This window comes from Panthera tigris, chromosome C1 (assembly GCF_018350195.1).
Source record: "Panthera tigris isolate Pti1 chromosome C1, P.tigris_Pti1_mat1.1, whole genome shotgun sequence".
Taxonomy (NCBI): Eukaryota; Metazoa; Chordata; class Mammalia; order Carnivora; family Felidae; genus Panthera; species Panthera tigris.
The window spans coordinates 211,436,226-211,450,559 of NC_056667.1; the positions used below are offsets into that span (position 1 = coordinate 211,436,226).

The window sequence follows — 14,334 nt, forward strand, 5'->3', positions numbered from 1 at the left end:
GGTTTACTAAGTCCACCCTAGTACATGTACATTGTCAGACAAATAAGAATTTACTCTTCTGTCCGAAGATAAGAAGAACAGGGGCACCTGGGTGGCTCAAGTCAGTTAAGTGTCCAACTTGCTTTCGGCTCAGCTCATGATCTCACGGTTTCTTGAGTTCGAGCCCCGTGTCAGGCTCTGTGCTGACAGTGTGGAACCTGCTTGGGATTCTCTCTGTGCCCTTCCCCCACTCCCACTGTCTCTGTCTCTCTCAAATAAATACACTTAAAATAAAATGGAAATAAAAATAATAAAAACAGTATCATTTATTACATTATGACAAAAGAAAAATACATTCAAACGTCAGGTGGTAAATCTAGCACCATGAGTGTTACCCACTGACCAGCATTTAATGAAAGCTTTTTACAGAAGTCTCAGATAAACATTAAGTCAGAAACCCTGCCATTAGTAGGAAACTATATTCAAGCCTCTGAGAGTGTTTGGACCTTTGAGAGAGGGAGATTTATACTAACTTCCTGGTTATGTAAACTTAACTTTTGAAAATTATTTTTCAGCCTTTGGTTTCCTAAGCTTTACCCAAGCAGCACAAGGCACTGTTGATACACTGAGCACTCGGTGTCTATGTGGAACTGAACGGACTCACATTAGCCCCCTTAATTAAGCCTTTATAACACCTTCACGCCTTACTGAAAACCCCTGATTAAATCTTTAAAGGCAGTTAACTACAAGATGGCTTATAAAAGTTTTAGTTAGAAATTGGACTTTTTTTCTTCCTTCCTTTTTTTTTTTTTAAGTGAACTCTGCGCCCACTCACAGCCCCGAGTTCGAATGTCGTACGCTCCACCAACTGAGCCAGGCCAGGCACCACAGAAGTTGGATTCTTATTCTTTTCGAAAGGATAAAATACTCGGTCTAGTAGGAGTGTAAAAACTGTAGTCTGTCTTAGCAAAAAGTAGCTTTTAGGACGACACAGGCAGGGTTAGGGGCTAGTTTTAGACTTCAACAGCTAGTAATAAAAATAAAAAATAAAAAAATGTTTGAAGAATGACCCTAGGGGCTCCTGGGTGGCTCTGCTCGTTGAACATCTGACTCTTGATTTTGGCTCAGGTCATGATCTCACAGTTGTGATATTGAGCCGCTTGTTGGGCTCCATGCCTAGTGTGGACCCCGCTCACGATTCTCCCTCCCTCTGATCTTCTCCCCTGCTCACATATGCGCGCTCTCCCTCTCTCTCTCTCTCTCTCTCTCTCTCTCTCTCAAATACAATTAATAACAAAAAAAAAAAAAAAAAAAAGAATGACCCTAGCTTTCCCCCTCACCCCTTCCCTAGGATCTCATTGCTCTTCTGAAGAAGACTGTCCAGGCTCGTATGGGAAATGCCTGTGAGGACGTTCATGCCGAGACCCGCTATTCACTGCATGTATCATTGCCTCTGCGTTGACCTGAAGAACCTTGTCTCCAAGTCTTTGGTGAAGAGAAGATATAGGACTATTTAGTGTGCTCTTTACAGAACTTGGTTTTCAAATAAATATATTAAAATCTCAAAATGGACAAGAGCTTTTTAATTTGTTTTTCAGCCTCGATTTTAAATGAATGGACCTAGTATCCTCCCCCGCACCATGAAATGCCTAAACCCAAAGAGCTAAATCCTCGATTGTCAGGATGAGTACGCATGACTTTCATGTTGATGAAGTTAAACTGGTTTATAGGTTATTTGAAAAATTATGCAAAAAAAAAAAAAAAAAAAAATCAACCTTTGTTCATGACTCCAAGAATTCTCTGCAGTTTTTAAAATTGGATTGAGGGTATGGGTACCATCATTTACTGAAGAAGTCCTTGTAGTGGTCGAAGGGAAATGTTTATTTAGGCAGCTCAGAAACATTTGTTTTTAAATAAGCTTTGCTAGAGTGCCTGGGTGGCTCAGTCGGTTAAGCTTCTGACTTCAGCTCAGGTCATGATTTCATGGTCTGTGAGTTCAAGCCCTGTGTCGGGGTCTGTGCTGACAAATCAGAGCCCGGAGCCTGCTTCAGATTCTATGTCTCCCTCTCTCTCTGCCCCTCCCCCGCACGCACTCGCTTGCTCTCTCAAAAATAAGTAAACATTAAAAAATAATTTTTAAATAAGCTTTGCTTATTGCTACCTGCTTTTGACCCTGTTGAGGACAATAGATACAATTCATTTCATTTAGCCACGGGATTTGATAATGTACCCTTTTTTCCCATTTTTTTCTGCCCTTTTTTCCCACGTGCCTTTTAATTTGAAATATAACTGTAATATAATAATGATGCGAAATTTGAAGTATATATCATTTGGTATGTTTTGGCAAGTCCTATTTTGATTTCTGTATTATCAGATCTTACTTAGATGTTGGGCTTTTGAAATAAGCAGATAAGGTCATTATTCTGACAACCTCCCCTTCTCGTCTTCTTGCCATATGAAGCGGGTCTTTGATGTACCGGGACACAGGACACAGCAATAAGAGCTAGTCTGGGGGGGATTGGGTGGGGTTCTTTGTGTTTTGGCCTTCAATCACGTAAAATAAAAGGTGACTTCCAGCATTTATACAAGAATAGTTCTTTGCTCCAACCTTGATTCTTACACTTTTTAATTTAGGATACAGCCTTCTAAGGGCTTCTGCGGGGGGTGCTATCATTAGAGGAAACAAACGCCCAGACGGATCAGCCATGTTCCACTCCACCACAGCTTTGTTGTTAGACCCAGGTCTAAAGGTTACTGATCCCAAAGGATGGCTCCACTCATTGGTTAATTTCATTGTATCCCCTCCTTTGTAAATTCCTGTTTCCTCAATATCAGATGATTCTATAAAAGAGATTATCTCATTTCCTAGCCTCTCATTAGCTATGTCCTTCCTGTTCAAGCTCTTAACATTGCTTGCATTTCAGACAGTTATCTCTAACATTTCCCTTAATATATGAAATGTTTATAAAACAGAAGTCTCTCAATGATGTCACTGTCCAAAATTGAGTAGTCTGGGAGAGGTGGTACATTCACTGGCCTCTGGCCAAAGTTATTCCATACTTACAGATTGAACTTCAGGGAGCGGTCAAGCTTTAGTTCCTTGTAAGCAGTGCAATTTAGGATTTGTAACTTGGTCTTAAATCTTGAGATTGTAGCTCTAAAAAAAATGTAAGCTGTAAAGTAAAATGGCCACTTGGATCAGATTATGATGAGACTCTGTTTTCATGACGACTTTTGTTCTCCTAGAAGACTTCCTAGCATGTGCATAGCACTGAGAGCTAACCAAGGAGCAAAGGAATTTAAGGTGAAATAGAACAGGGTGAAATAAAGTCATGTGTGAAGACAGGATAGGAGCTAAGAATTGGCACATTCACCAGAAGAAACGGGAAAGTGGCGGCAGTTAACTCCCAGATGATGTCATTGTGGCGAACTTGCCGACTTGAAAGCAAGTGAGAGGCACAGCAAGGAAACCAAATGGAAGGAAATTGATTTCTTGGACTGGGCTGAATACTAGAATCCTATCTTTCTCAAACCCATCTGCAGTTAAATGACTGCTGAGTCTGGCTTTTAAAAGTACTTTCCTTATGGAGCGCCTGGGTGGTTCAGTGGGTTGAGCATCTGACTTCAGCTCAGGTCATGATCTCACAGCTTGTGGGTTCAAGCCCTGCGTCGGGCTCTGTGCTGACAGCTGGGAGCTCAGATCCTGCTTCAGAACCTGTGTCTCCATCTCTCTCTGCCCTTCCCCCACTTAGGCTCTGTCTCTCAAAAAATAAACGTTAAAAAATTTTTTTAAAATAAAAGCACTCTCCTTAGACTTTAAGGCAAAAAACATGACTTCAGTAAATGTCTCTAGTGGAATATAACCATTTTTAACTGCCTTTTATGCTAGTTGGTTATCATGGGTAATCTATAAATTAATCTCCAAGAGCCATTTTGTTAGACAAAGAGCTTTGATATTTTCCTCTTCGCCCTCCAACTGTAAAGGTGTAACAAACTAATAAATCCTTAAAGATACCTTATCTTTTAAAAAATTAATAAAAGTACTCTCCATGGCATCAATAGCAAGTCTTTTCCTCCTCTGACCAACCTGTTCGTTTAACAAATTCAAAAAATACTTAATTTGAGCATTTCTTTGTGCAAGGATTCTTGGGCACCTTGGCAGGTCCCACTCCCTCTGACTGCTTTTGAGCTCTAGCCTTCCTCAGAATTGGGTCCTTGGCCTTCTTGGTCCACTCTCCAAGCAAGCCCATCCATCCCACACCTTCATCCACCGTCTTCGTGCAGATGATTCTCCAGTCCACATCTCTCCCACCCTCTTCATCTGAGCTCTTGGCACACACGTCCAGCCACTCTGGATCCCCATTCGGGCTGCCTCTCGGGCACTTAATACAGTGTATCCAAGACACTTCCAGTCTCCTCTAACTTTTTGGAGCCAATGACAACCCCTCTATCTGGCAGCTCGCACCAGAAACCCACGCTTCCCCCTTGACTCAATGTTTAGCCTCAATTATCTCTTCAGTTCATCCACCCTCCTTCCCCCACTGGTCACTACCCCTGGTTCAAGCGCTTAACTGTCTATCAGCCTCTAGACTTAGCCCACTCTAATCCATTCTCCAAACTGAGCTTTCTACAATGCAAATCATAGTAATCTGCCTCAAGTTTCTCAGTGGTTCTTTGTTGAATAATGCCCAAATTCTTCAGTAAGTGTTCAAAGCTACACAAGACTTTAGCTGCTGCTCAGCTCTCCAGCTTCTCTCTTGACTTCTCCCACCTCACGCCCAGAACCACTTACACTTCCTCCAAAGATCCAAGCTTTGTGTCACCTCCTGGCCTTTGCACATACCATTCCCTGTTCCTGAAATACCCTTCTCTTCTTCACTCCCACCCTGTCCCTCTAGGTCTGGTGAATCTACTAGTTAGTTCTTTAGGTTTCAATTTATAGAGACTTACTTCAAGAAACCCACACCAATTCCACCTCCCCTCCCCCACCCCCAGAGCTGGACTAGGTCCTTCTGCTTCCCCAGCACCCAATATCACCCCCTATTGTCCTTACTACCGTCATTCATTGCCTAAGTTACCTATTTTCCCCCTCATTTGTCTTTGTTTTTGTTTTTTTTTTTAATGTTTATTTATTTTTGAGAGGGGGTGGGGACAGAGGATCTGAAGCGGGCTCTGCACTGACAGCAGTGGAGTCTGATGCGGGGCGTGAACTCACAAACCATGAGATCATCACCCGAGCTGAAGTCAGACACTCAGGTGAGCGACCCACCAGGCACCCCTCCCCCTCATTTGTCTTGTTTACATTTATAACCTTAGCACATAGAGCATGATCACCTAGTCATTGACTAGCTGTATCGAGAACTGAGAGCCACAGCTGAGCACTAACAGGATTGGGACGGGGTCCACGAGCACGTAAGAGGTGATTAATTCATCTGTCTTGGAGCTGCCTTCTCCAGGGATCTATAAAAGTCTTTTCTCATTCCTGTAGTGATTAAACGTTCCTGCTAAGGACTGTTTTTCAGTTGTTTTGTTCTTGGAGAACCCAGGCTTTTCTTTGTGTGTGTAGGGAAAATCATGTCTCTGAAATCTATAATTGGCATGAGATGAGAAGAAATGAGCTTGGGCAAAGAAGCTTTTGTGGCTTTGTCCCATACCCCTCCCCAACCTCCTTATCTTCATTATTAATGAGACAACACTTCCACTTTCCACGAAAAATTCCTTAGAAGGTGGTTAGCTTGATTGTTTCTAAAGTTCAAATTCCTTTTCTACCCTTTCCTTTTTTACGATTAAAAGCCACAGGGGCCCTTCCAAGCCAAACTACGTAATGGGAAAATCGTGGACTCTGGCCTCAGACTGGTTCATATCCTGATCTTGTCCCTTGGTGGTTTTCTCATTTGTACAGAAGAAATCATGTTCACCTCAAGGTTGTTACAGGGATTAAATGATAATGGCTAATTATTACATCCTTAGTATGCGCCCGACACTACTGGGAATCACATGTGTTCATATACTCATTCCTCACAACCAACCCCCTAGGATATAGACACATTTACCTTGAGATCTTTTTTTTTTTAAGCTGATAATCAATTTATTAAAAAGGCTGACTTAAGCATCTGCAATGGTAACCTCAACCTCAACTCCTGGCTCAATACTGATGCAAGTAATCTGTTTAACAATCTCAGAAGGAGGGTGCAAATCAATGACTCGCTAATGGATCCTCATCTGAAAACGATCCCAAGTCTTAGAACCTTCACCGCAAGGAGTTTTTCTTGTAGTGATTCTGAGTCTTGGTAGGCATCCGAACTGGTCCTTTCACTTTGAGATTCTTTTCCTCGGCGCCTCTGATCAGGTCAGCACATACCTTCTCCAAAGATTGTACGTTGCGGCTGGTTAGAGTAATTCTAATTTGCTGAATCGCCACCTCCGGTTCCACAGGTGTCTTCCCGGTGGCTTTAAAAGCCACGGCTGCGCAGCTTCCTGACCGACTTGTTCCTCGGCGACAGCGGTGAGTCAGGAGCAGGAGCGGGGCCTCCAAAGCTCCACTGAGGCTGCGAGTGCGTTTTCCTCAAAGAGCAAGATCTTCTTTATTAAAGAGCCCAGTACTTAAGTAGGCCTTAACTAAATTTTAGCTGAATAACGGTATGGTCTCACCCTTCATTTTACACATGAGGACACTCATAACAGTGACGGGACCTGTTCAACATCAAGAGCCATTTGTACAGGTGTGTCTCCAGTTCATCTTTCCATTAAGCTGGTCGGTCTCTGGCCTGTTAATTTTCTGGCCTTGTTTGATCCAAAGGGGCAACAGAAAAATGGCAAATAGCTACTTCTTTGCTTATCCTATGTCCAGACTCTGCTCCTAGTTTGTGTCCGCCACGCTCCTAAGCCAGGACACCTTTCTAGAAAGGGGTTGCCAACAAAAGCAGTATTTTATTTCATTGTTCTCTCTTTAAGTTTTTATTTAAATTCCAGTTAACATACAGTGTAACATTAGTTTCAGGTGTACAATACAGCGATTCAACACTTCCCTACAACATCCGGTGACGATCACAAGTGCCCTCCTAATCCCCATTCCCCCACCCACCTCCCCTCTGGTAACCATCAGTTTGTTTTCTATAGTTAAGAGTCTGTTTCTTGGTTTGCCCCTCTCTTTTCTCCCTTTGCTTGTTTGTTTTGTTTCTGAAATTCTACATATGAGTGAAATCATGGTATTTGATGGTATCTTTCTCTGACGGACTTATTTCGCTTAGCATAATACTCTGTAGCCCCATCTACATCGTCGCAAATGGCAAGACTTCATTCTTTTTAATGGCTGTGATTATATATATACATATATAGAATATGTGTGTGCGTGCGTGTGTGTGTGTGTGTGTGTGTGTGTGTCTATCTTACATCATTCATCAGTCAGTGAACACTCGGGCTGTTTCCATAATTTGGCTGTAGTAGATAATGCTGCCTTAAACATCAGCGTGCATATGTCCCTTTGAATCAGTATTTCTGTATCCTTTGGTTAAATAGTAGTGCATTTGCTGGATTGTAGGGTAGTTCTATTTTTAACTTTTTGAGGACACTCCATACTTTCTCTGGAGTGGCTGCAACAGTTTGCACTCCCACCAGTGCACGAGGGTTCCCCTTTCACATCCTTGCCAACACCTGTTGTTTCTTGCGTTGGTTTTAGCCATTCTGACACGTGGGAAGTGATAGCTCACTGTAGTTTTGATTTGTATTTCCTCGGTGATCGGTGATGTTGAGCATCTTTTCGTGCGTCTGTTGGCCATCTGTGGGTCTTCCAAGTGTAGTATTTTTCTAATCCCCCGAGCCTCTATAACACAGCCCACTATTGATGGGCATTTCCCATCTGTGTGCTGGGGTCTGGGCAGCTCCTTTGGTGCATGCGCTCAGTGTTTTCCAAATCAGTGGGTTATTTATTTGCATCCGGGAGATAATTACTTTCCAAGATCTCAGGCATTACATACAGCTGGGGCTTGGCGAAGAGTTGGAGAGACAGACAGAGTTTCCCATTAAGTCATATTCCCAGGACCTGGTGTGAGCAGCCTCTGACTCCTGTGCCATGATCTCTCAGGAGCCCTGATTCATGTTCTAAAGATTAAGAGGCTCACAAGCATCAAAGGCTTTCGCTTATGAGGGGTATAAACTAGCCCGTCCAAAATAAGGGGGGCGGGGGGGGGGTGACGGGTCCCTAAGCAAATTCCCTTCTTTGTTCTTAGATCGGAAGCCTTCAGGGTGAGAGGAAGGGCTATTCAGTTACCTCACTGCCAGCCCCAGGAATCAGTCTCTCCTCCAAGCCCCTCTCGGGCATGTACGACACACGGTTAGCAAGGCGATTCATTGTTCTTCCATGGTTTCCTGTGTAGGATGTCTGTTAACAAGCCAGGCCATAAATAAGCTCCTGAAGGGCAAGCATCAAAGTATCCCCCAAAGTCCCTGTCACAATGTTTGATAAATAAAGCCTCTTGGTTTCAGATTAAATAATTGCGTTAGCTTGGGGAGTCTGGTGATTCTGACTTACACATGATTAGCATATAAACTTCATGAGGACAAGGAGCTTGTTTGGGATGATTGTGCCGTATTCTTGGCGCCTAGAGCGGTTCCTGGTTCACTGCAGACACTCAGTAAGTATTACATAGAGGAGCGGATGGACAGACGGATGGAGGGACAGATAGCGACAAGCCTGTATTTTGCTCCCGTGTGTGCTTGTTTATTTACTTTGAGAGAGAGCATGCAGGAGTGAGAAAGGAGCAGAGAGAGAAGGAGAGAGAGGGAACCCCAAGCGAGCTCTGTGCTGTCGGTGCAGACCCCGACCTGGGGCTTGATCTCACAAACCATGAGATCACGACCTGAACATCAGGAGTCAGACGCTGAGCCACCCAGGCGCCCCTCGCATTGCCATTTTTAATCCTCCCAATTCTACCGTGAGGTAAATAGTTCTGCCCCAGGAAATGGGGCTCAGAGAGGGTCGGGGCACGTCGTAAGTTGTGAGAGGGGAGCTCAGAGCCAGATCTGCGGGACTACAAAATCTTTTTTTATTGCTTTTGCTTTTGCGTATATTTTAGTCACTCTGGCAGTGACTCAGCATATCTGGAGTCCAACTCGGAAACCCAGCAAGTTTAGCTCCCGCTCAGATGATCGTGACGCAGACGGACCCGGGGCCACGCCGAGGAACACCGTCCTATACAAAACCGCCTCCACAAGACCAGTGTCCCCTCGCCACCTCGATGGGGTGTGGATTCGGGGACAGCGGGGAGCCCTCCAACAGCGTGGCCTTCAGCAAAGGCCCGCCCGAGGAGAGGGGTGTCTCCGGGGGCAATGCAGGACCTCACGACCGAGACAGTGTGAGCGCACCCGGAGACAGGATGTCCTCCCCAGAGGAAAGGTCCTCAGAAGCCAAACTGACGGCCAAGCGGCAGCAAGTGGGAGTGCCGTCCTGCAGCGGTCCCTTGGAGGAGTCTTTGTGGTACAAGCGATACGCGGCCCAGGCCCGCTGGCCTCCGTCTCCAGGCTCTCCCAGACACGCCCCTGCGATTGCGACTCGCCATCAAAAAGGACTTGGGATTTGTCTAACTCTGGCAGCACCCCACTTTACGAGACGCCTCTTTGCCGTCTTTCCTAGAGCCCCGTGATGGGCATGCTGAGGAGCCCAGAGGCCACGATGCCCACTTTCCCTGGGAGGTGCCCCGCTGTGGCCCCAGCCTGAGACTGCGGCTCGTCGTGACGCGGCGTTGCCCGACGGCGCCCGGGAGTAGACGCCATCCGGGGGGTCCCGGCCCCGGATTCCCCAGGCCTCGGGCCGGCCCCACAGTGGCCTGAACACAGCCTCCCCTCTCTCGAGTGCTCTAAGGGGAACCGTGAGCAGTCAGCGCGGTCACACCTCCGCCAGCAGCCAGGGGAAGGCAAGAGGGTCGCGCTCAGGGGCGGGGGAGGACGGCAGCACCAGATCTGCCATCAGCAGGCCACACGCATGCTGGAGCCGGCATCGCAGGGGCCCAGGACGAAATAATTCCATTCTTCTGAAAATAATTTGATCAACATATATTTGTAGTCGAAACGGTCTTGGGAAAAAATTAACAAGTTGCTAGACTTCCTTACATTTATTTTGTGCCTTAGAAATGTTTTATTTTTTTTTATTTTATTTTTTATTTTTTTTTTTTTACGTTTATTTATTTTTGAGACAGAGAGAGACAGAGAACGAACAGGGGAGGGTCAGAGAGAGAGGGAGACACAGAACCCGAAGCGGGCTCCGGGCTCCGAGCTGTCCGCACAGAGCCCGACGCGGGGCTTGAACTCACAGACCGCGAGATCGTGACCTGAGCCGAAGTCGGACGCTTAACCGACCGAGCCACCCAGGCGCCCCAGAAATGTTTTATTTGGGGGCGCCTGGGTGGCTCGGTCGGTTGGGCGTCCGACTCCGGCTCAGGTCACGATCTCGCAGTAGGTGGGTTCGAGCCCCGCGTCGGGCCCTGTGCCGACAGCTCGGAGCCCGGAGCCCGCTTCGGATTCTGTGTCTCCTCCTCTGTCTGCCCCTCCCCTGCTCGTGCTCTGTCTCACTCTGTCTCTCAATAATAAATAAACATTAAAAAAATTTACGAAAAGAACTGTGTTTATTTTTAATGGGAGCAAGGAAGGGCGTTAAGTGGAAGCACCATAATCTTTTTAGTGCCTGGAGCCTTCAAGGGCCCTGATCTAGGCCCGAATGGGGACAGGTAGCCCGTGCTGGGTCCCTTCGTATTCCCAAGCCTCTGCTTCAACGCGGCCAGGCTGTGGGGGTGGAGCCGCCACAAGGAAGGAATATGGAAGAGCACTGCGTCTGAGCGGGAACAAACCAAACCGCGGAGGTCAGATCCATAAACGACTGGGTTCAGCCCCTACTTCTGTACCACTTTAGAGAGGACCCAGGAAGCTCATTCACTCACGTATCGCCCTTTCTCCAGAGAACTTCTATAACCTTTGCAGTCCAGCCACCACTTCCGTTCCCTCTGCTAACTGGCATCTGTATCTTCATTTCTCCCCGAGGAACGGGCCGCTTGCCGGCTCCGCTCAGGCGCCGGTCGGCACCCTCCAGCCCCGGGCCACGGGTATTGCGTCAGCGGGGAACCAACGACTCCCGTCAGGGCGACCCCGGCCGATAAGCCCCCACCCCGGGACGCCTGTTCCGGCTACTGGGAACCACCCTCTCTTCCGTTTCCGATGTGGCCTGGATGTGATGCCAACCCAGGGGACGCCGAGCCAAGAGGCAGCTCTGTGCCTCGACTTCCAGACTTTGAGATGCCGTGAGCAGCAAAATGCTGTGCTTAAGCAAAACGCAAGCCGCTTGGAGTTGAACTGGGGGCATCTGATACCAAAAGAGTACTTCCAGGGGCGACTTGCTCTTGCCACGGCCATGCCTTTAGCTGGACTTGGTCAATTCACGTTCCTATGCCCACCACTCCCAGGGCCCGAAGCAGTGGTTTTCAGACAAGGGGCACAGCTGCCCCGAGGAGGGAGGCATTTCACACATTGGTGGGGGCATTTTGGGGTGACTGGGGGCATTTCCACGATGTTGGGGGAACGCAAGCGGCACACCTGGGGGGAGCCTGCCACACCGGACTGTTGAAGAGCGTGGCTGCGGTGACACTGGTCTTGGTTCGCTTCAGACCTTTACCGAGAGCCGCTCATCGTGTGGAAAACTCGCATCGAAAATGGCCACAGCACCGGGGACCCAAGTTGCTACCACGGCACACGTGCACCAGCCGCAGGGCGCTGGCTGCCTGAAGGCCACACGCATCAGACTGGTGTAACGGGCCCAGGTGCTTACATGCGGAAATAGGTTTGGTTTTTACAAATCGCTTTCCTTTGATTGCTTCTTTTTATTACAGTTAGGGCATTATAATGATTATTTTAAAGTCATGTGGCCAAACAGGTTAAATTACCTGGGAATTTCATTTTAGGATAGGAAGGTAGGAAGGAGGACGTTACAAAACATGAGGCTAACAAGGACGTCTGGGAAGTTGGAGACTCACCACCCAGGGCAGCTAGGCATCCTCAGTGGGGAGCCCCTCTGAGGCCTCCCCGTCTGTTCCTCGCAGCAGCCTGGCCTCCGCTGGCTGCGTCGTCGGCAGGCTCTACCCTAAAAGGACATGTGAAGGCTGAGCAGGCAGAGAAAATGAATGGGCTCTTCTGGCTGGCGCCTGCAGCTCTCACAGCTTCCCGGAGGGAGGGAGTGGGGGCTATGGAGGGCCGGGGGCCAGGCAGCCTCCCAGGACAGGGCCTCACCCGGAGCTTGGGCTCCACTGTGGTTCCGGCCCCAGGAGCCCCCGATTAGAGAATCCAGAGCGAGGCAGGCCTCCAAGCGCAAGTAAAGAACATTGCCAGAGGCGCGCACAAATTTCTATGACACAGATGGTTCTAGAAAATGTGAGTCAGGACAGACCAGAATCCTGAGGGCTCTTGGGGCCAAGATGGTGGGGGGGGGGGGGGGGGGGGGGCGGGGTTGGGGGGAAGGAAATCTGTCCCCATCTTGGCTCCTTCCCCGGACCTGTGTTCTGGGTTTGGTGCCGTGAGTGGACACGGCAAAAGGCCTGCTCAGGAAGTTGTGTGGTCGCAGCTGGCCTGGCCTGAGACCTGGCCTCCCAAAGGCCTGGACAGCATAGACTCGAGGGGCTTTGGGGTCCAGACCAAGGCCTAGACGCTGCAGGGCAGTGCCGCCACACTACACCGCCATTCCAGAGTACCCCTGGATTCAGTGGTGGGTCAGCCAGCACCCCCGCCTTCCCAGAGGGAGGGCCACCCCCCAGACCCCAGCACCCCCTCGGCACTTCCAGGCTCGCTCCAGGGAGAAGGCTGAGAAGGAGCTACCCTTGCACCTCCCTCCCCAGCTGTTCTTGGAACCAAGAATGTTTATTTACCAGCCTTTTGGTAGGTTCCTCCGGGAAGGGATCTCGTGGGAAGGCTCAAGGGGGAGACGGAGGCACAGGACAGGGTGATGATTCATCGCAGCTCATTCTTGCCTCCCTGCCCAGTCCTACTGTGTGTGGAAGCCCAAGTCCAGATCATGTCAAAGTGAGTCTCGGTTCCAGCAGTCAGCCGGGCCACCCTTCCCTCCACCTCCTGCTAAGCTCCCCCAAAGATGCTGCCCTGAGCCTAGTCCTGTGGCCACCAGAGATATAGGGATCTGTGGGTCTTTGCGGGACCACCTCTAGGTATGCCTTGACCTTGGGTCAAGACAGACAAGACAGGCAGGGTCAGAGTTCCATCCTTCCAGCTCAGGTACAGAGCTGGCCGGGGACAATGCTCTGGCACCTGCTCGAGGTAGAGTGCAGTGGATGGGCTGTGTGGGCCCGCTCACGTCCAGGCAAGCTGGTCTGCGCGACCAGACAGGCAGGGCAGCGCCTGCTGCCCACTGGCTCTCAGGACAGGGCCTTGAATCTATGTCTCCCCCAGGGTCACGTATGGAGAAGGTCAAGGAACATCGCGGGGCCGTGTGGACTGGGGTGGGCAGCAGAGACAGAGCTGGGTCCTTGAGCAGTGACAGCCTCCTGATGCTCCCAGCTCCCAGGACAACCCCTCCCCAGATGCCACCCCCTGGACCTACCCCCTGGATGCTTGTCTCCCTCCTCAGTGCTCCCAAATCAGAGTGCTCAGCGCAGGAAGTGCTTCTCGGTAGACACATCATCCGGGCGGATGTCAGCTGCCTCTCCTCCTCAGGCTGTGTCGGGTTTTCACCCTGTGCCCAATTATAAAGAGAACTCAGCTTCCTTTCAAGCGCCCCACTCATGAATGCCCCCAAGAGAAATGTGTAGATGGCATGAGGGGTTCTGAGGGGCTATATTCGCATGAGTTAGAAGTGACCACAGATCTCCCTGGACAAAGTGATAGTAGCTTAAATAAGGTAGAGGTTTGCTTCCCTCTGTTCATCACGTCTGTAGGCATTTAGAGCAGCCTGGCCTGGTGTGCCTCAGTGTCAGGGACCCAAGCTCCCTCCACCTTGTGGTGCTGTGTACTGGGCAGAATAGAGTCCCCACAGGGTTCACGTCCACCCAGAACCTCGGAATGTAACCTTATTTGCAAATACGATCCTTGGAGGTAACCAGGAGGAAGTAAGACAGGAATAGGGGGAGGCCTTCAACCCAGCGGCGTCCTTATGGGAAGAGAGGAGGACACACAGAGACACAGACGCAGAGGGAAGGCCACGTGATGAGACGCAGCCAGGGAAGCATCTACAAGCGGAGGATGACCCACAACCACCAAAGGCTGGGAGAAAGTTTCCGGAAGGAACCGACCCCGCCCGCACCTTGATTTCAGACTTCTGGCTTCCGGAACTGTGAGAGAACACGCTTCCAAGAGAAAGAATATGCTTCC

At 48.9% G+C, this 14,334-nt stretch overlaps 1 protein-coding gene, 1 long non-coding RNA gene and 1 pseudogene across 3 annotated transcripts in view; 1 reads left to right on the plus strand and 2 right to left on the minus strand.

The window, feature by feature from the left end:
- Positions 1–1,551, plus strand: part of PSMD1 (proteasome 26S subunit, non-ATPase 1) — a 93,609-nt gene extending 92,058 nt beyond the window's left edge. Inside the window, exon 25 of the mRNA XM_042995608.1 lies at positions 1,331–1,551. The gene's annotated coding sequence lies outside the window, so the exon portion shown is untranslated. The remainder of the gene's footprint in view (positions 1–1,330) is intronic.
- A 4,533-nt stretch (positions 1,552–6,084) lies between these two features.
- Positions 6,085–6,544, minus strand: LOC107179701 (annotated as a pseudogene).
- Positions 6,545–11,833: 5,289 nt separating this feature from the next.
- On the minus strand, positions 11,834–14,334 carry LOC122241048. Of its 2 annotated transcripts, none has more exons than XR_006220984.1 (4): positions 14,267–14,334; positions 13,568–13,699; positions 12,882–13,000; positions 11,834–12,103 (listed from the first exon to the last, which is right to left on the minus strand). It is a non-coding gene; the product is annotated as an uncharacterized LOC122241048 (long non-coding RNA). The 2 variants fall into 2 exon arrangements; XR_006220983.1 differs by lacking the exon at positions 14,267–14,334 and adding an exon at positions 14,033–14,237.